The sequence below is a fragment of the Planococcus citri genome, chromosome 2, assembly GCF_950023065.1.
Source record: "Planococcus citri chromosome 2, ihPlaCitr1.1, whole genome shotgun sequence".
NCBI classification, from domain to species: Eukaryota; Metazoa; Arthropoda; class Insecta; order Hemiptera; family Pseudococcidae; genus Planococcus; species Planococcus citri.
This window is the reverse complement of record NC_088678.1, coordinates 47,752,888-47,778,598: the sequence shown is the minus strand read 5'-3', so window position 1 is coordinate 47,778,598 and position 25,711 is coordinate 47,752,888. Positions and strand designations below refer to the sequence as shown.

General features: G+C 33.3%; 1 protein-coding gene across 2 annotated transcripts in view; it reads right to left on the bottom strand.

Moving 5' to 3' along the window:
- Window positions 1-25,711, bottom strand: part of LOC135836181 (connectin-like) — a 289,346-nt gene that overhangs the window by 191,247 nt on the left and 72,388 nt on the right. For both annotated transcript variants that reach the window (XM_065350833.1, XM_065350834.1), the window contains exon 2: window positions 7,476-7,614. The gene's annotated coding sequence lies outside the window, so the exon portion shown is untranslated. The remainder of the gene's footprint in view (window positions 1-7,475; window positions 7,615-25,711) is intronic.

Sequence of the window (25,711 nt, the reverse complement as noted above, 5' to 3'; positions counted from 1 at the left end):
ATATAACTTCTTTCTTTTTTCTTCAATGAAGAATTTTCTTATATAAAAATATGGTACCAACGAAGTACCTACTTACCTACCTACGTTGAAATGGTAAAACGAGAAACGAGCAGAGTTTGGTTTTAAAAACCTATCTCATCTTAGTAATTAGCCTAATTCACGCCTAAGAGGGCGTACTATGAAGTAAGTAGAAGTACATACCTAATCTAAACGAATTCAACGTTCAATGATCCTCTATAGAACTCGACATTCACCCTGCTCCGACTGCGGAAATATTACATAAAGCTTGAAAAAACGCTACTCCTTTAAACTTTTGAATTTCAAAAGTTTACGTTTCCTTTGTGGAAAAAAACTACGAGTAAGTACGTATTTTCTCCTCATGAAACACGGTATAGTATTAGAGTTGGAGAAAAAAAAAGGTCAACATACGTTAATAGTAATTCGTAGATGAACGATAAAACCGTGTTTACACCATTTTCATAATTTAATACGTAAAAATTCTCAAATATGTAACGAATTAAGAAAAAATTAACGTATGGTACGCGTAACTGCATTTATATAGGTACGAGTAACAACATTCGTCGGTTAGTAAAAAAAAAAAATTAAAGGGAATAAAAACCTCGAATAAATTATTTTTACGAACACCGCGACCAAACATGGTGAAAAAAAAAATTCTCTATAGGAGTAAAAAGCTTCATTAATATTAATTTCGTACTTATCAACGTTTACCTGTGAGCTCGAGCCTTCAATTTTTTTTCCACTCTCGTATCCGCTTTTAGTTTTATATATATACTTATTCGGTTTCATGATAAAGAATAATAGCTCTCTAGTACAAATAGCTTTTGTTATTTAGTGTATAAAAATTCACCACCAACCGTATTCTTTTTCGCTTAACTACGTTTCGACCGAAAGATTATATCGAATGGCAGTGGCACGCGTTCTTTGAAAAATTTTCATTAATAAAAGTTCGAGCGTTGAATTCAAATGCGCCAGCGAAGAAATGGCCATCCGTATCAGCTGAAAATAATACCAGTATACCTACGAAGACGACGAAGGTGCTCGTTAATTTTTAATAAATGTGGCCGCGATGGAATTTCATTATTTATTTTTCCAATCTAAATAGCGACGAATTGCGAAAATTCTTCACTGATTGAAAAGCCAACGCGACGAGTCGCTTTTGATTTCCATTCGAGATTTTACACTCCTGCTCCCACCTGCCACAAGTTTTCCAAACAACTTTTCAAACATCGTATTTTGCCTGTTGTTGTGCCGCGTGAAAAATAAATTTACACGATACACGTCATAAATTTGAACAAATGGCAACGTTGTCAAATCTCGATATAGGCAATTTAGTTACCAGAATTCGATATCAATACTTATGTATAAATTCAACGAGTCAGCTTCGACTTCAATCCCAAATAAATAAATTTCCGCGAGGAAAAAAAACAGGAAGAATTCAACACTGCCAAAATAACGTATTTACTTTAAAGTGATCCAATAACGTGTCGAAATTGTACACGTTCAATTCTACGTATTATAGGGTGTTTTATAAGTGATGACCCTCCTTCAACTCGGTAAGAGATGGTTAAATTGTATCGTTTACGTAGTTCTCAAATCGCAAGAGTTATATTATGGTGGTCCTTATTTTGAAGTATCACATTTTTATGATCCTACCTCTTGAAGTTTTTTTAGTTTTATGAGAAAATAATTCCATATGTTTTCAAAATCACCTTTCTAAAAACAAGGGAACTCTTGAAGTGTAATCCTCCGATTTGAACGTGACCGCGATTTTTGGAAACAGCATGGTCTAAAACCCCTAAAACCAAATTTTCAGCTGCCCAACTTCATTTTTCGATTTTTGGCGAACGTTTGAAAATTCAAAATTGACTGTTTTTGGTGATTTACCTATGCTTTTTTTTAAAAAAAAAGTAATAGGAAGAGGAGTAAGGCAGGGATGCCCGATGTCGTGTAGCCTGTTCAACATCTACTTTGACAACATGATTAAAGAATGGCTGAAAACCAAGCCAAAAGGGCTAGACATCAATTCCTGAAATTTCTCCCCTCCACCAATACCCTATTTACTATTTGCTGATGATCAGGTGGTCTTTGCTGACAACGAAGATGACTTGCAGAGAGCGGTGTACAACCTTCAGAAAGTAGCAAATAAATATGGAATGAGAATCTTGTCGTCAAAAACAAAGGTGGTGGCCTATGAGGGGAAAGAGCCAATACACAGTAAAATTGTTGTAAATGGACTGTCAGTAGAACAAGTCAGAAGCTTTAAATAACTCGGGTGCGAGCTATCTTATGAAAGAACAAATTCCTGAGAGTAAGTGGGACGATGAACCGGGCCATCCTTCCTAGAAAAGTCAGTGCCGAAACTCGAATATGAATCTACAATACGCTGGCAAGACCAATTCTGCTGTATGGAAGCGAAACATGGACGATGAGAAAGGATATAAAAAACTGAGTAACCACAGCAGAAATGAGATTCATGCGAGCCATAGCAGGATATACGAGTGGTATGAGACACGATAGGAAAAGGAATAAAGACATCCTGAAGGTGCTAGGAGCAGAGCCAATCATTGGGTGGGTGAAAGATTGCAGAAAGAAATGGTGAAGACACGTTGATAGAATGCCCTACGAACAGTCCCCTCGAAAAGTCAAAGAATACACTCCAATTGGCAGGAGGAGCAGATGAAGACTGAAGAAAAAACCATGATGACACATCAGCGAGCAATTCTTCTACAGTTTCCCAGATGAGCTGAACAGCTCACTGGGTCAAAGTTCAATGATGATGATGATGATGATGATAAAAAAAGTATGTACTTGATCAGTAAAAATGATCAAAATAAGTCCTAAAACTGATATTAATTCTCTAAATCCAAATTTCACCATTTCCAGCCATTCTGGAGCCTCATAGCGCGATTTTTCAATTTCTTCAGAATTTTGAATACGCTCCAGAAGGTGTGAATATGAAGCTGGGCAGCTAAAAATCGAGTTGTGTGTTAAACTCGACCTGTTTAACGAGTTTATTCACATTCGAGCCGATTTTGGAGGGGGGGGGGTCACCTCAAGAGTGGGGTTTTGACCAAATTTTTACATAAGGAAAATGGTCAAAAATCAAAAATTTCCCATGTGTGAGGAAATTTTCGAAATTTGCGCGAATCGCTGTTCTTTGTCCAGAACTATCCCCAGACGGCGAATTTCGTCATTTCCAGCCATTCTGGAGCCTCCATCGCGATTTTCAATTTCTCCAGAATTTTGAATATGCTCCAGAAAGCGTGAATATGAAATTGGACAGCTAAAAATTGAGTTGTATGTTATACTTGACCTGTTCAACGAGTTTATCCATATTCGAGCCCATTTTGGTAGGGACACCTCAAAAGTGCCAACTTCATAATCACACCTTCTGGATCGAATTCAAAATTCTGGAGAAATTGAAAAATCGCAATGGAGGCTCCAGAATAGCTGGAAATGGTGAAATCTGGATTTAGTGAATTAGTATGTCCTTAAGGACTTATTTCGATCATTTTTTATGATCAAGTACGTACTTTTTAAAAAAATGCATAAGTCACCAAGAACACTCAATTTTGAATTTTCAAACGTTCACCCAAAATCGAAAAATGAAGTTGAGCAGCTGAAAATTTGGTTTTGGGGGTTTTAGACCATGCTCTTTCCAAAATTTGCGGTCCCGTACAAATCGGAGGGTGACACATCAAGAGGTTCCCTTGTAAGATAAATATCGGCCCCAGAAAAACTGGACACCAGGTGTACTGGCCCCACGGAAATGACAAACTTTTACTAATTTTTTCAACCCCAACAATGACCTTGAGATGCTCTTTCAAATATTGAAATCACTGTAGAGGGGGAAAAATCCAAATTAGAGAAAGACACCAAAAACCTGTATGGATGAGATTTATGGCATTCGAGTATTTTATTAATGTCAAGAGTTGATTTTTCTATTTTTTACTAAAGTTTTTATGCTTTTTTTAATTCGTCTTTTTTTACTCATTAAATATTCTAATTTCGAGCGAATTCCGCTAAAATACTTAAATATTTAATTTACAAAATCAAAACGTTATTAAGTGTACTTTGGAGGAATACGATTCATAAAAAGAGGGCAATTCAACTCGATAAAAAAAAGCGTTGCCTTTAACCAATAATTTCTTGATTGCACACTTAATTTTCCATTTCGACGAAAAGATTTCGATCGTAAGAATGTACCATTTAAATGCGATGATAAAAAATTGTCCAAGTTGGGGGACTGCCATCGATACACACGAGCACTACATTGTACACAACTATAGTACGAGTACGTAAATGTGATGCCGCGGCATGAGAAAAAGGTTTGAGAAGAAAATTGACGCCAAGCCCATAAACCACATAACGACTAGTCAAAGCTGTTATTGAAAGAATATCCTTTTACAAACAATTAATGTAGTATGAAGTATCACTATAGGACGTGTATGAACGCAAATAGTGTTAAAGTTGGAAAACGCGTACAGTTTACGGGTTTTCGATCGTTATTGGTTATATATCGGCTGAAAATTTTCACTAACACGATTTATGCGTTAGGCAACCCAGCAACGATCTAATGAAAAAGGCGCTTTATTATAAGTAATAAAATGTCCGTAAAAAGTTGCTTACTGTACTCCTGGGAAATTCAGGGTAAGCGATAAAGCAAAAAAATTAGATGTTTTCGTTAAAAAAATAAATATATTTTATCTTAAAGAAGTATTTACGTTTTTTCGTGCTCTCGCAGGTTTTTTAAGTGTTTTTTCTTCTTCTACTTCTTTCGCTGATTTTTATTATCTCTTTACGTTTTACGCCGAGTAACTATTTTTTCGAGAAATTATTACACTTGTACGTTTGTTGTAATATTACGACGAGTAAATTGTACATTGTGTATAGACCGCGCGAAAATTCCGATTGCAACGAGAGCGGACGAGCAGTAGAGGTGTTTTTTTCCTCGGTGCAAATTTGATAAAGTACATATTTCAACGGAATTTATCAACTTTTCGTCGTGTACTATCCGGTATCTGTTGAAAAAGAAGCGAAAAAAACGACACTTTCGTAGACTGCGGATAAACAAAAGGGTTTATACGAAAAGATTTCGAGCTCGGTTACGACGACAACGAATGACCGATTAATCATCGAGCAGGAGTTGTTTCAGCGTCGAGTATCGTAACAGCCAAGAGGCGACTCCGACGTCGTATAGTCGTCGTGTAAGAAAGAGGGATGATTTTAAAATTAAAGGTGAAATTCGCTTCCTTTTGAAATTAGTCTCGTGCACTTATTGCTTTCATAGCGTGGAGTGAATTTAAACAAAAGCGTGAGTTCTTTTTTCGGCTCGAGAATTTTCGCTAACGTGTGCAACGATAAATTGCTCAATTGGCGTGAGGATAATTTAATCAGAGATTATCATGATTAAGTCGTAAAGGAAAAAGCTCTCCGTGTACCAGTTTGTGCGAAGGAATGCGATTCAAAGATTTCTCAAGGTTCCAAATTGAATGATGACGATTCGTGATTCGAATCGATTTTTTGATGATTCTTCTCAGTTTAAGTGCTGCATAAAAGTTGCCAAGGAGTTGATAATTGCGAAAAAATTTGAGGCAACAGCCCGCAGTGGGGAGAAAAAGGGAGAAAGGTATGAAAAAAGTTGATTTCCAAACTTAAAAACAATGTCGAGCCTTTTTTAAGATTTATGGAACTAATAAAGCGTCAAAAAGGCAAATTTCAACTGCCCAAATCTCAAAGTTTGAAATCTGGAGATTTTTCAAAGATTTCGAAAAAACAAGAACTTTGGTGTCAATTTTGCAAAAAAAAAAAAATCAATGCAAAGAAAATAAAGAAATAAATAGGTAAGTGAGTACTAATAAGAAATTTCTTTGGATAGCTAATTTTTTTTACAATTTTTCACATGAGCTCTACCAAAAAATGATGACCAAATTACTTCAACAGTCTCTAATGTCATACAAGGTCTCAAAAATTCTAAATCAAGAGATAGTTATGGTTTAGAGGTAGGCCTTATCAAACAAGCTGATCGAATCAGATTTAAACAACTACAGGCCCACCTCTGAAACACCAGTATTCTCAAAGATTTTTGAGCGCCTGTTGTATAATCGACTGATACGATTCCTATCATCTAACAGCATTCTAAGTGAAATACAGTTTGGCTTCCGTCGTGGAAAAAACACTACCAAAGCAATATTTAATTTATTGAACAAAATTCTCAAAGCCGGCCAAAAGGGTGAAAATTCATTGGCAATATTCTGCGATTTATCGAAAGTTTTTGATACCATGAACCATGGAATTCTATTCGGAAAGTTGGAAAAATATGGGATAAGGGGTCCAATCCACAGTTGGCAAAAACCCTTCCTTGAAAATAGGGTACAATATAGTCAAAATCCAAAATGGCGAGACTTGCACCTTTTCTGAAGAGAAAATAATAGACAAAGGAGTCCAGTATAATAATTTCACAAATGGTAACCTAACTAGAACTAAACAACATTTACCAAAATTTTAAAAAATGTTTCTACATTTTGTTGACGTTATCTGGTCATGTTTTTTATCATCAAGTTCCCATCTTTCTAAAAATAAAAAATAAAAATTTTTAAATGAAAAACGTGTACATAATGGGGCTCCAATTTTCTTTAGTCATAAAAGCAGCGAAAAATTCGAAATTTAGACACTTTTTTAAACTAAGGTTCATTCCTTTTCAAAATTTTCAAAGAGAAACTGAGTACAAAGTTTTTCTGATTCGTCCACTCCCCCTTCACTACTACTTCACAATGCACTCTCAAGATTTTGAGGTATTTTTACAATTAAAATTTCCCTCCTACCGCTCTCCCTCTTTCTCAACAATTTTCTGCCAACCAGTTTCATCACTTTTATTCCCAGCATCCACTGTGTCTTTCAAGCTGTTGTTAACTTACGTTTGATTTCAGCCAACCCCCCGATCCTATTCCATTATTTTTTTTTCATTATTACCATAAATCAGGGGAAATGAATTTCAAACAAATCTTTCAATGAAAAACGCAAGACTTTTGATCCGAACACAGAAAGCCTTCGGTTTTTAGCACCATTTTGTCAAATTCAACACTTTCAGGACTTATTAAACACGCCAAAGTTTCACAAATTCTCTTTAGAATTCAATCAAGTCTTCAAAAATTTTACAATCTCGATTCAAAACTTGAGAAAACTTCATTCACAAAAAAATTCTCCCTCAATAGGCAGAATTTCATTTAGAAAAAATCCAACGCAACCGAAGACTCGAGTCGACCTCGAAATAAGAATTACCTACGTATATATAACCCCAATGGCCATAATACATGCGAAATTTACTCAAAAAAATATGTGGAATAAAGCGCAAACTAGGCTTAAATTTTAAAATATAAGTTAGCTCGTAAAATAAATCATTTACTTATGTCGTAAAAAATACTAGTTTAATCAATAAAGCAAAACGATCTTACCTTATTTCACAAACAATATTTTATGTTTCCCTCGTCGTACGATGTAATGATGATTAATGCATTGTCTTCTTCATGTTGAACCCTTTCGAAAATAGATAAGACTACGCGATTTTTCAAGCACCTAAATTTTGATTTTCACCTGCAACAATATGTACCCTTTATTATTTACAAATCAGTATCGATAAAGATTATTAATCGGTATAAAAGGCGCATCGTAAGCTAAAATAATGCATTACAAAGTACCTACTATACATATACACGTAATATCAATTCAATCTTTCAAATGCAATTAGAGGGGCTTTCTTTTCATGTAATTTATTACGCGAAAAGATTACACTAGAAGATTTTCAACGAATACTAATTGATCTTAAAAATATACGAATAAATAGGGAGTAAAATAATTATAGATGTAACGATGAAAGACAAGTCTTTCAGTAATTCAAACGTTTAAAAATTAACCAGACATACGTTGAAGATTAATTATACGTAGGTACGATTTTCAAACTTGATAAATCGTTTGAATTTTTGGGGTGAATTCTCAAAAATAGATATTTTAATTGGGATTTTTCTGAAATTCCACATCGTTTTCGTTCCTACAAAAATACTCGTACTTAGACAATATGAGGATGAGCACATTTTCAAGAGACTTATTTTCAATCGCGATAATTTTTTTCAACCAATCTTCGTCACTTACATCATCAATTATTACATAAGGAAACAGTCAATTAAAAACAAACAGAGGTCTTTAACATTTCAAGACCGAATTGAAAAAAAAATCTGACACTTGGTCGTTCAATTAAAACGAGATCAATGACAATTCTATCGCAATTTATAAACACGTATTTTAAAAATACAATCAACTACAAGTGAAACTTTCTTCTTTGGTAAGTATCATTGAAAATAAAAAAGAAACACCAATTCCGATACAATTTGCAGCGAATTTTTCACACACAATAAGGCACACGAAGGAAATCCTTTATAAATTTATTTCACCCCGAATCCCGATGTTGTTCGCTTGATCTTAGGCCGGCGAGTTAAATTTCAAGCTACTTGGAAAAATATTACCTCTTTCTATTTAGATCACCGCACAGACAGAAATCGATTTAAACAACCATAAAAAAAATTTAAACCATCCAAACGATAATTTATTTTAATCAAAAATACGCTAGAAAGAAGTACCGTATTTCCTTTGTTACAATTTGTTGGCGAGTTTTCCTCTTTTTTTTTTGCCTCCACTCTCGGACAATGGAACATATTTTTCCAATTCAAATTTCAAGAATATATTTAACGTTGCTTCGTTCGCAAAAGATGAACTTATTCGGTAAAGAACACTGACCAAAATGTTGCATATTTTGCTAGTAATCGTGACCTCGTTTCTGTACACAACCAACGCAACATGGCGAGAATAATTTTTTAATTAAAACTCGCAAAAAAGGCAGAAATAAAGTAATTTTTTAATTTTTGTAAAACTTTTTAGCCTTTGAATATGTTTGTATAATCTTCTCTTTATAGTTTATATTACAACGGTGAAAAACTGGGTTGAAAATACATTACGATTTATTTAGATACAACGAAGCAAAGTTTTCCAATCATGACCGGCTATGATCATTAAATTATTGAATTATTCCGCACTCTCACTCACTCTAGCCTGCCTACCTATTTACACAAATATTAAATAAAAATTTCAACTCGCAAACTTTCTCGTTTAGATTTTCAGTCCATTCATCTTCTTATACGTAGGTTGGCAGGGTATAGAAAAAAAGAGTCTAAGCCTTTGAGAAAAATTACCCATTGAAAGGCGTAAAATGTGGAATTTTCACGCTTTCTCGTAACGCAAATAACACTGCGGTATGGCAGGTTGGGCTGAGTTGAGAGAATTTTGTGAAAATTTTCCACCATTCTCTAGGGTAATTGATACGACTATTTGCAAATCACAAAATTCGATTGAATATTGATGAAGTTTAAACACGAAGAAAACTTTTTAAATAAACCGCAACGTGCCGCGAAGGCGAAAAAGTTACACGAAAAATCACGCGGATTTGTTCGACTTGGAGTCGACGTCTCTCTCTGCACACTTCCAGGTCACTCGGTTCTAAAATCTGGTAATTTTTTATACCCGAAATAGTGCGCGGTGAACTCCCCCTTGGCTAAAATTCAATGAAGACGTACGTACTTGGCGAATGTTTAACATAAACGCGAACATTTTTCTCCATCAGACTATGCTTTTTACAGGCCGAAAAAAAAAATGAAAAAAGCCATTATTCACCTGCGTGACTTTTCGTAAATCACTTGACCTTGATACTATAAAATGATAGTATTTCTCATGACTTGCACGCCATCATGTGTACGAGTCGAGGTACCCAGACCTACATACATATTTGAAATAGATACTAAGTAACTTTTTTTTTCAGCCCCTCAGCAGTTTTAAAAGCTAGCTCAGCTCTAACATATATGAAGCAAAAGTATACGTATGCTTTTATCGTATAATTTCATTTTTTTTTCAACGTGTATACTCTAATGCTGCATTTAAATATCTTCCATTTTGTTATATATAAGACGTGTTAAAAATTTTTCGCAGGGGTTCTTTTTTTTATCATATTTAACATCTTTCAGCATCGACGAATAAATATAAATAAGTAAATCGAGTGTTTTCTTATTTTTTTATTTAGTTACCTATTTTTTTTTCTTACTCGAAGTCTCGAAGACGAAGTTTAAACATAACCTAGTTACGTTCGAGTAAAATACGTCCTTTGATATACACATTTATTGAATCATTTATTAAACTGTATTAAAATTACAGGGAAGATTATTTACATAAGCATATCCTATTATGTAAATTTCTACAACTAATAAAAATTTCCTTCCATAACACGCGAATGTTTATCCAGAAAATTTTCCCAACTTCACATAGAAGGTGAAGATGAGGAAAGGTACTCGTTTGCACACATAGTACACGAATATCCTCTCGCAAAGATGCTGAATCTTCTCGTTAATTTTATAAAAATATATAAAATAAAATCTACGAGAAACTACACAGGATTGGTACCTTGCCTATAGTACCTTACCTACCTAGACCTACACACAACAAACCTTTACTTAGGTGTACCAAATGTACGAAAATTTTCCATCACGACTTTTTATACCTCGTTTATGTGATACCACCGTACTATATGTGCTTTACAGTCTTTCTGCGCAATGAACTCTTGATATAAATGTCGTCGGACATCGTGAGAGTTATATAAGAGATGAAAATAAATTACAAAATTTTTCTGCGTACATTGGGCAAAAAATTTCAACAGTGACATGTTTACGACCTTGTATATGAAACTTTCTGCCACATTTAATCCAAAAATTAACGCCAATTTTCAGTTTGGAACATTAAATAAGACTATACGTACATATACGATGTTAAAATAATAATAAGCCATGTAAATATTTCATCACCAACCCCCATTGAGAGCCGCCTTGTTTTTTTAAGGTTTGGGAAAAGGCAAGGAGTTCTTTTTCTGGCTCATTATTTAATAATTGAATTTGAATGAATTATCGTGAAAAGGATACAAGACAAGTAACGATAATATCGATATAGATAAAGCTATATTAAGAGAATTAGAAATGAAGAGGAGGAGAAAAAGTTGACACTGACGATAAGAGTGAGTTGTAAATGTAATATTTGTTTTTTGAAGCGGAAATTTAAATTATAAATCAAGTGTGTTAGGCCAACGATAAATAAAATTTTGCAAAATTAGCCTATAGATATTTTTGAAATTGACGTTTAAAATACCTATGTAGGATTACTACCTAGTAGGAATTTTTTTTTTCGCAAAATAAAAACAATAGAAAAATAATAACTTTGACCATAATTTCAGCAGTTGGAAGAAATGCCATGAGATATTCTCGGTCACTATTTTTAAAAGTTGATTCCTTGAATTATTTAAAGTGCAGGTGATCATTGTTGAATTTAATAGGACCATTTCAACAGGCGAAGCATTGAAACGGGAGGCATAGTTTATTTTAACGAATTACGTAATTGATATAACTTTTAGTCAAAATCAGGTAAATATCCTCAAAATGCCAAATTTTTGATACTACAAAAAACAAAACAGATGCAAAGTAGGTCCCAAAGGTATGCTTACATAAGTACATAACAATACGATTTTTTTTTTGAATTCGCAGAAGAAGGTTTTTAAGGGGGAAAATGCCAAAAAATTCTTACGAAAAGTGATTAGAATTTGATAGAAATTTTTTCAAATTACAAAATTTGTATTTCTTCGATCAAAAAAACTACTGAAGCGATGTTAAATTTTGCATAGTTTTCACTAAAACACCGAAATCTGTTAAAAATGCTGAAAAAAAATATGAAAAAATGACAAACGCAACCCCCTCTCCCCTCATTTCCTCTAAACAATTTCAAATAATAACATTTTTGAAAAGTATATGCGCACATCTACTTCTTGGTACAGTTTAAGAAAAATACAGTAAAAGTTGAATATAAAAAAATCCTCGAAAACGACTAAAATTTGAAGGAAAACCCGCAAAATATCGCACAAAAATCTACCAATCACGAAAAATGAAATAAACAGTTTCAAAATTAAATGAAGTAGGCTATCATAAAAATAATTCAACAAACATATAAGTTGGGGACTAAAAATTTACAAAAATTAATGAAAAATGAGCCAAATTAAGCAAAATTTTGCAAAATATGCTCAAAAATTTGTGAAAGTGTCGCAAAATTAATTGAAAATGACTGAAGTTAATAAAACATAAATGCAGTATTTTAGCAAATATCACAAAAAACTCTTAAAATATCCAAAAAAGTGTAAAATAATGAAAAATTGATAGAATAAATTACAAAAATATATACCTAGGTAAAATTTTGCAAGAAATTGCATCAAGTAAGTATCACCAAAATTGAAAAACCGACGATAATATCGCAATTTGAGCAAACATCTCAAAAAATCTCTAAAATATTGAAACATAAGAAAATGGCGAAAAATGGTTATTATGAAAAAACATGAAATGAAATTTTGCAAAAAAATGCTCAGAATCAGTTTGTGGAAGTGTCACGAAAATAATTGAAAATAACTGAAGTTGGTATATAACATAGGTATGCAATATTTTTGCAAATATTACCAAAAATTATATAAAAATCATTAAAAACGAATTCAAGTTGGTAAAATATCTCGAAATTTGAGCAAAAAATTGAAAAATCGCTTCAATAGCAATCAAAATCGAACGAAATTTTGGAAAAAAAACTTGAGAAATTCGTTGAAATTTTATAAAAGCATGCAGTTGAAAATTTAAAAAGTTGATGCAACATTGTCAGGCATCGTAGCCAATCTTTTCTAAAAAAAAAAGTGACTTTGGTGACATTCAGCAGTGAAAAAAGTAACCCAAAAAAATTACCAATTTTTTTTTATTTCAGCGTTCATTCGCTCGGGCAAAAACTTTCAAAAATTAATGTTTCGAAAAGTAAAAATTTGTGTTAACTGTTTTTAAAATTCTGAAATTGTTTAAAGAAAATTCGCATAAAATCTTTTAAAAAAGAGTGATAAAAAGATGATTTGGATGAAAAACGATTCTTTCTATTGAAAAATAAAATTGAAAAAAGTGACATCCGCTACGATGCCTGAACATTGGAGAAATTTCGCAAAAGAAAAATCTGAAATACTAAAAAAATCATTCAAAATCATAATAAAATTGACCTAACATTACTAAAATGGAATAAAATCTCGAAAAAACAACATAAAACATCACAACAAAACTGTACTTATCTCCAATCGGACTATTAGAAATTGATAAAATTTCAATAAAATATCTAATTGTAAGTTCAGTAAAAAATGCATTAAGACATCGTTGTACGTGATTAAAACAGTATAAACTAAGTTCAGCTATTCAAAATACCAACAAAAAAATTGACTTTTTTTCTCCAAGTTTTCATGGTCTGAAGCTGACATGTTATCAGCCCACCAGGCTTGGAAATTGTATTGATAATTTTATCTGTAATAGGGATTCTGAGTTTTCTTCCAGGGTAGATACACCACATATATCGGATCACAATAGTGTACTCCTATCCTTGAAACTGGTCAAAAAATCTGTGAATACAGCAAAACAACCTCTTTTAAAAAAACGTATATTCTCTAAAACAAATTTTGAAAAATTTTTCCACTCTCTGGATTCTGAAAATTGGGATGCACTGAAAATAGGTGATATTAATTCAAAATTTTCTAATTTTTTAAATATTTTTTTGAACCACTACAACTTATCTTTCCCACTACAAACTTACACAAATCATAACCCTAACCACTTACATTATCCTCATAGTATTCAAACCCAAATACGCACTCTAAAAACTAGACTATTAGAATCTTACTCAAATTGGAAATTTGGTGGGTCTGAAGATGATAAAATTGAATACAAGCTCCGTCAAAAGGAATATAAAAAATTGATCAATTGGGCAAATATAGAATCAAACTCTCACAAAGTTGCAATCTCAAATAATATCTGCTAAACTACATGGAAGATAATAAACTCATATCAACCATGCAAACAAACCATTGATCATATTACATTCCAAGATACCAAATATACCAACTCAGCTGATATGGCTAGGTTATTCAGCCAACATTTCGCAACTGTTGCGAATAACACAGTTAATTCTTCTCAAACATTGGACCCATTATCCCTTATTCCAGCTAATGATTCCTCAATATTTGTGTTACCAGCTACTGCAGCTGAAGTCTCTAATGTCATACAAGGTCTCAAAAATTCCAACTCCAGGGATAGTTATGGTTTAGATGTAGGTATTATCAAACAAGCTGATCGCTACATATCTCATATACTTGCTGAACTTTTTAATGACTCCATAGATCAGGGAAAATTTCCAGAAAGCTTGAAATCAAGTATTGTAACCCCTGTACATAAAAAAGGAGAAAAATCAAATTTAAACAACTATAGGCCCATCTCTGTAACACCAGTATTCTCAAAGATTTTTGAGCGTCTGTTGTATAATCGACTGATACGATTCCTATCAGCTAACAGCATTCTAAGTGAAACACAATTTGGCTTCCGTCGTGGAAAAAACACCACCAAAGCAATATTCAATTTATTGAACAAAATTCTCCAAGCTGGCCAAGAGGGTGAAAATTCATTGGCAATATTCTGTGACTTATCGAAAGCTTTTGATACCATGAACCACAGAATTCTACTGGGAAAGTTGGAAAAATATGGAATAAGGGGTCCAATCCACAGTTGGCTGAAATCCTTCCTCGAAAATAGGGTACAAATAGTCAAAATCCAAAATGGTGAGACTTACACCTTTTCTGAAGAGAAAATAATAGACAAAGGAGTCCCCCAAGGTTCCATACTTGGACCTTTATTGTTCATTCTCTATGTTAACGATTTGTCATCTTACATTAATGCACTTCTAACCCAGTTTGCAGATGATACAACTATGTTTTTAAAAGGTGGTAGCTGGGACACACTGCTTAAAAAAACAGAACATGTTCTCAAAAACTTGATCTGCTGGTTTAATGCAAATTGCATGAGCTTAAACTTGGAAAAAACAGTAACAGTGCCTTTCAATGTAACCCCCAAGGAGGCAGACCTGATAGCAGAAACTCTCTCAACTCTACCTAATGTCTCTTGTGCTGCAAAGTTCTTAGGGGTTGATGTTCAATGCAATTTAAAATGGGATGTATACATCACTAAATTAACCAGTTGTTTGTCATCTATAAACTTTTTACTCTTTCAGCTACGCCAAATTACAAATCAAAAAACTCTCAGACTTGCATATTTTGGACTATTCCACTCCACAATGGCCTATGGGGTAGTTTTTTGGGGAGGTAATGCATCTTATGTCAAGCAAATACTCACACTACAAAAACGTGCGATAAGAACAATTTATAAACTACCTCTAAGACAAACATGCAGACCCACCTTTGTTGATAATAAAATTCTCACTACAATATCACAATATATTCTGGACATATCTCTCATGGTTTATACTGGGGTTATAACCTTTCCAAAAATTACCCATCCATACAGTACCAGATCACGAGGTAACCTCAGAACTCCCCACCACCGCACAAAACTTCTTCAGAGTAGCACTGTATCATCTGCTGCAAAAGTATATAATCGGATTCCAGGGAGTGTAAAAAACCAGCCAACTGCAAAAAAATTCAAACATGTCCTGAAAGAATGGCTGATAACTAGGGCTTATTATACCCTGGAAGAATATCTCAGCTCCACGGATCAATAAGAGTTCAAATTTTTTGAAATAACCTGGAGTAGATTTTATGTACCCATAGTTTTAAATCTTCATCTTTCATGTTTTAATCTAGTTTTTTTTTTTTTTTTTTTTTACCCTATATTTTAAAGCTGAAATTTGTATTCTATGTACTTACATGTTTAACTTGATACGATGGCAGCAATGCTGCCGCATGTATCTCAAATAAAGAATTTGAATTTGAAAAACATCATCATCGATAATTTCCAACAAAACTCAACTTTTTAAACCTAAGAAAAGAACCAACTTCCTTTTTAATTTCATCCCATTTTTTTTCTTCATTTAAGAGGAAAAATGTAACATATTTCTCGTTTACTTTTCATCACAATAATATGGAGAAAAATGCAAATTACACGCACAGTACGAAGGTAAAAACCGTAAAAAGAAAAATACTAGCATTAATTACGTTGTCATACGTTTAATTACCAACAAATGTACATAAAATGCGATAAATTCCAAAGCGCGATGAAATTCTTCAATCACTATAAAACGCGTGTAATAAAATAACCTTGGTTTCAGTTTCTCGCAATTCCAGCGCACCACTTTAATATGAATAGAATTTTTTTTTCTTCAAAAATACGCGTACGATTTGTAGGTATACATATGTAGTTGAAAGGAAAAAAAACCAAGACTTGTATATACACTGATATAAGTGTAGGTGCACTTTTTTGCAAAAGAAAAAAAAAGAGAGAAAAAAGAAATTTCAATCCGTTCTGCGTAATTTTCATCTTTCATTCGAGTGCATTTCATCGTAAAGACGCACTATTTGTATAGGTACACTTTTAAAGCTGTAATTAAAACGCGTACTATGTACTTGTATAAAAGTAATAAACCCCAATGCCTTTAAATAGACCACGCGTTTAAAAACACAGCCTAACCTAGAATCACTGATAAAACGTATCATAAACAAATTACGACAGTATACACAGTATGATGTTACTGTACTATTATTTATGTACTTATAATAAAACAACTTTGTTCCCTCTTATATTACTTATTTATGCATGTAGATTGTAGAAGTATTGTATGTACCACGGCAACGGCAAGAATTCACGTCAACGATGCTATTCGATTAATTGTTGTTAATTGGGTAGATTTAAACCTTTCGCAAACACGCCGCTGTCACATTCAATAACACGGCGTGTATTTTGACATAATAGGTCGGCGTGTCGGTTCACCATTTCTCGCGCCGTCAAATCCGAATAAAACGAATTATTTTGAATTTATGAACGAATTTATTTCAATAAATGGCCGGTTGCGCCTCGAGTTAAACCAGTTTCAGGATCGAAAAGCCCCCACACGAGATACAATATTCTCTATGGGCAGATAACAAATGGAAGCTGTATCGAGTATTCTAATTGTTCTTTTTTTTATACCTACCATCCACCTAGATAAGGTTTCACGTGTGCATGGATTAGGATTATAAAACAGTCTTTAAACTGATCGGTGTACTCGTAGTTGGTATAGAAGCAGCGTGACATAATGAATGTATAACAATTTAAAAGAGATGAATTAACCTACAACAGAATACTAAACAAGATCGTGTGGGTAGAAATGGAGTATTTTGCGATGACCTACGGAGCGATATTCAAATTATTTCAAGGTTTCGATTCATCTACCTCCTTCAAATTTGAAATGTTGGAAATTACTTTTTATCTCTTTGTCAATGTTTTTTCGCTGTCAAAAAATTGTTCAAAAATCCATCAATAATCGTTCAAGATTCAATCAGGAATCGATCCAAAATTAAGAAATTGCTCTACAAGGTCATGAAAGAACAAATATCTATAATTTTTGTTTGAAAATGGCATAGAAATTCTCTCGAAATGAATAGAATTTGGAGGAAATCTATTCACCATCGTCCGCCAAACTATTTCATACCTATTAAAGAACATTTCTAAAATCACGAGCGAATCTTTCTAAAATTATTTGAAGGCCAGAACTCGTAATATGAAAAATTTGTCGGTAGATCATAGAAAAAATTGTTTGGAAATTAATTCAAAATTAATTTCAAATCAAAAGAATTACCTCAAAACTGTAAAAAAAAATAAATCTGTTAGGTTTAAAATTTACAGGAAATCATTAATCGCAGGAAATTCATCAAACTTAATCAAGCCTTCAAATTTCAGTGAGAATCAGAAAATCGTCCTCAAATTCAAAAAAAATGTAGTACGGGATTCCCTAATTCTTCTTTCCAGCAATATCTCAATTCTCAAAACCCAAAAGACAGAATTTTTACAAGATTTTTTCGAAATTTTTACATGCGATACTGAATGGGTCCATAAGATGCGAGAATATTTTTACCACCCCCACCCCCCACCCTTCCACTCAAAATTATGAATTTTTAGAATTTCATTTTCAGTTTAGTTAGTACATTCATTCAAAAGATGTGACCTTAAAATTTTAATTCACTCTTGAACAATAAATTAATTAGAGAAACAATGAATTTTTAAAGAATGTTTAATACTTTCATAGTTGATGCGGTAATTTGAGTCCAAATGCAGGATTCGTCCAGTACTCCCAAGATTTTAGTACCACTTTGTCGAATGTAGGACCTGGAGGAGTCATTAAACACACTGATGTATGCACCAAAATTCATTTAAGAACCATTGAAAATAACTTTTAGATATTTTCTAAATGACAATTTTAAAGACAAATAAAAGCAGTTTCAAAATAAAAACTTTGAAGCATCAAAATTTGTTTTGTGTTTATTGTTCCCAGTCGAATCAAATATTTTTTTCTGTTGACGTATCACGATTGCCAATATTTTTGAAACACATTAAAAATCGTGTAATTAAAAAATAAACTTTCTAATCTGATAAAAAAAAATCAAAAGATTAGGTTTTTACGTTAAACTCAGGGGTTCTCACTCTGTTCTATTTTAGACGTATAATGCGAAAGAAGGCAAAGAAAACATATTCCGGAGGTCTCACAATTCACCCAAAAAAAATTTGGACCAAAGAATTGAAATAACCCTCAAAGTACACCACCAGGCCAAATCTCAAACGCTGAATTTCATTTTAAAATTTTTGGCGAATTTTAAAATAATCAGATTAGACCCATTCCTCTGAAAAAAAATTTGATGGAATTAAACTACAGACAGTGAATTTCTGAATTTTGTATATTTTTTATAAAATTGCCATAAAAAGGGTCGAAATGAACTTCGACAATTACCTATAAACTTGGATTTGATTTTTTACAACTTTCTCAGTCGATTTAGCAAGTCACAATTTTTCAAAATCTGTTCTTATTAGTTCAAATTCAAAATTTTTGAAAAAAGGAGGGAAATTCCTCATCCATAAACAGCTAAAATTGGATTAATACTTCGTTGTTGGTTTCTAAAATCAATTACTAATTCTTTCGAGCTATTCAAGAGCCTTCAGGGGATTACTGAATTTTTCAATTCTTGAAAAAAAAATTGAATTAATTTGAACTAACCGAAATGAATTTTCAAAATTTGTATCTAAATCAATCAGAAGGATCACAAAGACGGTGAATCCAAGTTTATAAATTCTGAATTTCATTTTGATTCTTTTTGAGGAGATTTTTCTATGAATGGAAAATTCAAAAATCTACTAGAGGCTTCAAAATGGCTCGCAGTCATCGCCAATCGATTTGAGAAAGCAAAAATAGGGTATCATATTCATTTTCTACTAGTACTTTAATTTGATCCAATTTTTACTTATAGTCACTGAATTTAAATTTTCAAAACTATTCCAAAAATTGAAAAATAAAATTCAGCACCTAAAATGTGGCTCGATGGTGCATTACAATTTTTTTTTTTTCGAGTGATCCAAAAATGTGTCTGCCAGTTGTGATTGTTTTCGAGGTAAATTTTCTCATACAGGAGATGATTTAGAGGAGTGATAAAATTCAGAAAGAATAGTTGATTTCGCAAAAAGCAAAGCAGAAACAAAACCGAAGTAAAAAAATCAATCCATTTTAACAATTAAAAAAAATAATTACAGTCATCTTGATTAAAAAAAAATCACAATCACCTACAACAAACTACATTACTCGGAAAAAACCACAATTAATTTATTAAAATTGTAGATAATCCATTAGCACGATAAAATGGAAAATTGAAAATGTAATTAAAATAAATTCTCATCATCTACCGATACATTCTCTATACTTACGAGGAGGGAATTGAGCAAAATGATAAATAATTTAAACTGGCGAAGATTTAAAGTTGAACGTTATACGAGAGTGTGAAATGTATACGAGTATAGAAAAGTGAAGCTAAAGCTACTATGTTTATTGTGTTAATAAAATTCTAGTAAGCTGAATGAGAGGCTCGTAGCATCTCGATGCGTGATTTTAATCCTTTTTTAAAAGCGAAGGAAGTCGAGGTTTGTTACACGCTTCTCGTTCGGTTAAAATTTAATGAAACAGCAAACAGCAACTGCGAGAAAATTCGTCCAAACAACTTTACAGACCGACTCTAATGCCAAGAAAGTTTGGCTGTATGGATAAATACGCGCGAATTTATGTTTTAACCGTTAACTTCGCGTATTTTCTTTCTTCCCGCGCCGTATTTTCCTTTCTTTTTTTTCCTTTTTTTTTTTTTGGTCTCTCGATGTCCACCTAAATGCGGCCAAATAGGCTGAAAATTTTTTTTCTTACGTTTTTAGGATTGATTATTCACTCGGGACGGTCGTTGCGTTATTATACTTTACAAAAATGCTGGAAAAATTTCCCTCGGCTTGGCAGATCATAAGTACTTACACGAAGATAAGATTTAAGCGGCTGACATTTCGTACTTAGGAAATTATCCATTCTACAGGGTGGTTGAGCAGACTGCAACGCGACGGAGCCGGAATAGGAGCAGGGTGATGAGAAAAAGCCGGGTAAAAATGCCGATAAACGATTTACTGCGAATTTAAAATTAATGACGGGAGTTGTTTTTTTCATGGATACGGCGCGAGCCAATTGAAGTACGATTCTCAAGGGAAATAATAACTTCAGAGTGATATTACCGTATCTGAAATCCATTCGATGTTGAATTTCGCTTAGGTCTTAGGTTTTTGTGTCAATATTACAAAATGAACAATATCCTTTCGGATTTGTTTAAGCTGTTCCATTTCAGACGTGTCGGCATCTGGAAAGTGCTATCGGGGTAATACAGTGCTCAGAATAATAATGTAATAACCTTATCACCCGACGGTTTAGCTCGTGATAATGTTGTTTTTATTTGAAAAATGAGAACCCGCCTAGCGTGTTGCGTGTATATATGTTTGTTTGTTTTTGTGTTGTTAGTTTTTTTCCTCTTCTTTTTTTTTTTGGAAAAAAATGGAAGCGTTTCGATTTTTGAAAATAATGTTTTTAACGTTGCTCGGTTACGGTTGTGATTTCAATGTACAAAACTCGCGCTTTTTCTAGATTATAATTGAGAAATACAAGTGCGATTTTTTGCGTTTTTCCTTTTTTTCTCTCTCTCTCTCTCTCTCTGTTTCCCTTTCTTTCAGAAATGGAATATGCTTTATGTTGCGAGTGTTTTTTTCCCAAACACGGAAACCATCGAAGTAATGGACGAGGTTGTGTGGTTATAAATTGGAAATTTTATGTGAAAAAATATCATGCATTTCGTTTGATAATTCTTTTCGTGTTTCGGTTTTTATCAATTGAATAAAACTGGGTATTGGTAAATGTTACATTTGATATATTTAACCGAATTCGTCGTCCCTCCCTCCCTTCTTACTGCTGTTGTTTCGAAAATTGCTCAATCTTTTATCGCGTTCTTTGGCCTGGCTTTATTTGTACCTAGACAAGGTTTTCATTTTTTTTATACATGAACGTCGAGGACGAAGAAAATAGGCGTTTTTAGTTAATGAGAGAATTGAAATAGCTGCGCGTACCTAATCATTCATCAAATATTTGTATTCTCACGATGATATCAATAGCTTTACATTGAGAAAAGGTTGCTATTTATGTACCGTTGATAGCCAAGCTCTTGTTGCGGGAAAATTGTGGAGAGGGGTCCCCTAAATAGCTCCTAACAAAAGAGGTATTTCAACTGGAAGGAAAATTTTTGAACTAGACAAGGCTAAATCGAAAGAGCATGCAAAACATACATGATAAATGAATCGGTCCTTGGCTCGGATTTTAAAAATATCCGAAGGGTATCTTTGGATGACCAAAGCAGAATTTTAGAGCTGAAAAAAGTTCGACTACCCCCTCTCCTTTCGCTCTTACGCGAAAAAATCGTGTTTTTCAGGCGAAAATTCCTTATTCATTATAGTGTTGACTAGAAATTTTGAAATTTCTGTTGGACTCGATTTTTCTCAAAAAAAAAGTAACTGCTCGCCAAAAAAGTTCGAAAAAGTAACCAAAAAATTACTAAAAAGTATCAAAACATGAGCAAAAAACATTTAAATGCATGAAAAATTCCATTGAAAATTAAACTGTTCTGGTTTTCAATTTTGAAGAGTTGAACTATTGAAAAAAAAAAACGAGAGTTTTTCGCAACTTTTGGCAGCAAAGTAAGAATTTTGTAAATTTTTAGTACATACAAAAAAAATCAAAATAACAATTTTTTAGTAAAAAGCAAGACTCTCACGTAGTAGGGTGTAATAATCTAGTGATTAAAAACACCCACCCTCCCCTCAATTGACAATTTTAGCAAGAGAAAGGGTGAGCTTTTTAGACATTTTTTGAACAAAATGAAACTTCTAAGAATTACGTACGTATAGTCGTATAAGTAATACAAAAGCAGACACTTTCAACAATTTTGCCAAAAAGCGAGCATTTTTGTAATTTTTGAAAAAACGAGGAATTTTGGGCAATTTTTGGCGAAAAGCACAAGACTAACAATTTTAAAAAGTAGCAGGTATCTTTGGCAATTTCGGCCAAAAAAAGTGAATAAACACTTTCAAAAAATTCCCCGACTTTTGAGAGAAAATTGCTCGAAATTTCTGAAATTCCCTGACTTTTCCAGGTTTTCCAGAAGTGTGGACACCCTGCTTTACTAACGTAGTTACCTGAACAGTGTCTGAGTATCAATCCTGAAGGACAGGAGGCCAATCCATGGAATTTTTTAAAAATTTTATTGCCTTGATTCTAGCCAAAAACCCCAAAAAATTACTTTAAACGAACTCGTAAAATCGTTGCAAGCAAGATTTTTTTGTCAAAATATATATCAATCTCAAGCCATAGTCATAGAATTTTTGGTATTTTTAAACATTTTTAAAGCGACGAGCGAGGGTCAAAAATTATTTAAAATGAGTTTTTGAACGTCTTTTATTCGTTTTTGATCACATAAATATACTTATTAACTGCCCACACAAATGAAATAAGAAAATCATGAATTCGCAAATACGCACAACAATGGTTAACTTCTTTTAAAAAACAAATTGAGGTAATCTTGAAAACAAACCAACCAGAGAGAAAGGAGTAGATTTTCACAGTTCGATAATTTTTACCTGCTGTTTTAAGGCTGGTAAAAGTTGAACGTTCAAAATGACTAGACCTGTGAAAAAAAATCGTCATCAAAGATAATGAGAACTTTCAAGGTTGAATGACAACAAATTTCAACGAATTTCAACTTCAAGCTGTGCCTTTCTTAACATCATCGTTGACAGATATAGACCTCTTCCTTCAGCTGCACGTTGTTGATTCGAGAAACCAATTAACTAACATTTTTTGCTCCAAAAAAAAAAAAAATGCAAATAAAGACTCGAGTTCTTTTTAGCATTACCCTTGTCAAAAACTTATTGCTCTCTAACAACTGTCCAATTTCATACAAATAATTATAGTCTATCTCGAACCGAGGGACTAGAATAAAAATAAATTGAAAAATTCTCGTATCCCAATGGTGATATTCTATTCAACTAGTAACCCGTATACATATTAAACTTCCAGCAGGAAGGTCGAGTCGTAAACTATAAGCAAAGATCAATAGAAAGTAAACTTTTCAGTAACACGGTAGCAAACTATAAAGTGGACATTTCTGTACATTTAGAAAATTTTACAAACTTTCTTAAAAGGACAAAGCGATAATTACCCAACACACGTCAAGTTTCGTAATTTATGCTCGCCTTTTCCTTCAAATATACAATAGTATACGCATACGCGAAAATGAAATAAAACCATTAAAACCTGGCACGCTATTAGGCAACGTAGGTAGTTATTTTAAACGAATTACGTGATCATGAAATTGTGCTCGATTAATATTTCATTATTTCGTCAAATTTATCGAGGGATAGGTACCTTTTTTACATATATAGCATTCAATTAACAGGTACGTTTAAGCGTGAAATTTACCACGATGCAAATACTTGTAGCGACGAAACCGACGAAAGCGATTTTAAATAGTCCGCGTGAATAAAACTTACAATGGAATTAAATTGAATATTTTCTTTCGGTGTGTCGTCATGCTGCAAAATTTCTGTCTCCAAAGCGCACCCATACTAGGTACGAGTACGACGACGCATTAATTTCCAACGAGCTTGTTTTAATAACGGATTATACGAAAATCCGCCATCGCCACCGCCACCACCTTTTGTTATTATACGTATAGAAAATACGTTTAAAACCATCATTTCCAGCTCTTATAAATCGCGCGCCTCCGGAATACGAGATCAATTAAAAACTAAAACTAAAAAAAAAACACTTCTACTCTCTAAATTTGAAACAGTCAATTTCACTGCTTAGCAGTCACGACATTTTGCCTTTTTAAAGCAGTAGTTTTTTTTACTGCAAAACAGTGAAAAATTACTGAATTGGTCAGTAAAAAATCATTTTGACTGACCAATTCAGTAATTTTTCACTGTTTTGCAGTAAAAAAAACTACTGCTTTAAAAAGGCAAAATGTCGTGACTGCTAAGCAGTGAAATTTGACTGCTTTAAATTTAGAGAGTATTATGTCTACGCTGATTAATTCAATTGATATCAGATCTCTCGTATGTTTGTGAATACCTAATTCACTAAATGAAGACAAATAACAACCTTGACGTAAAATTTGTAGACAATCGTTTTTGAAATTCGTATCTTCATATCGCTGGTTAGGTTAGGTTAGGCTGGTTCAATCAACTCGCCATTTTATCAATCTAGTCAAATTATAAAGCGGATCAGAAATGAACAAAGTCGAACCGAATCGCCAACAGGCACGGTAACGATTTTTCTACGCATCTATCAACATTCAACGATCAAGAAATCTGAAACAATGATCTTCATCGTCACGATAGATGTAATTTATATCGCAATATTCGTCATTTATCAATGAAATGAACCCAAAGAAAGCCTATGCAGTGAGAAGATCGTCCAACAGGCTTAATAATGAATCTGTAAAATACGACGAGCTTTGACCATTCTCGTACTGCCATGCCATACCCTGTCGTTCATCCTACGCATACTGCATACGAGTACGATTCATTTGAATTCGACTCTATGAACAATTCAGGCAAATCGAACATATTTACACCGAGTACAGAATTACTTTCTCTGTAAACCGAACGCCATAAAAATAAAACCGTACACAATAAATTTTATGTTCATTACGGATTTATTCCTTTTCTATTGTTGCACAGAAACACATGCAGTTATTGGACGCGGTGTATAAGATAGGTACCTAAACACATAAACCCAGTTTCCCATTTCACTGCGTATAATCTATTGGCGCAGATCATTTTCATTTTGAAGCGACAACTTGCAGCGTCTTTTTGATGCGATCGATTTCCTTTCGAGAAATTTTTGTCATCATTCAACTTTTCGATTCGTTTGATACCAAGAATCACATCACATTATCCGATTATAGGCAAGATATTTACCTATAGCCCCCCCCCCTAGTTACGTTTCTGAATAAGAAATAAGATCCGAGATCACGCATATGATTGATTCTTTAAGTGAACTTGAAGGGGTATCCCTATCCTCGATTAAGATATGCAGGTGAATCGGCCTCGGGCTCGGATTTGCAAATTTTTCCAGGGAAGAATTTTAATGCAAAAAGTGGGACCTC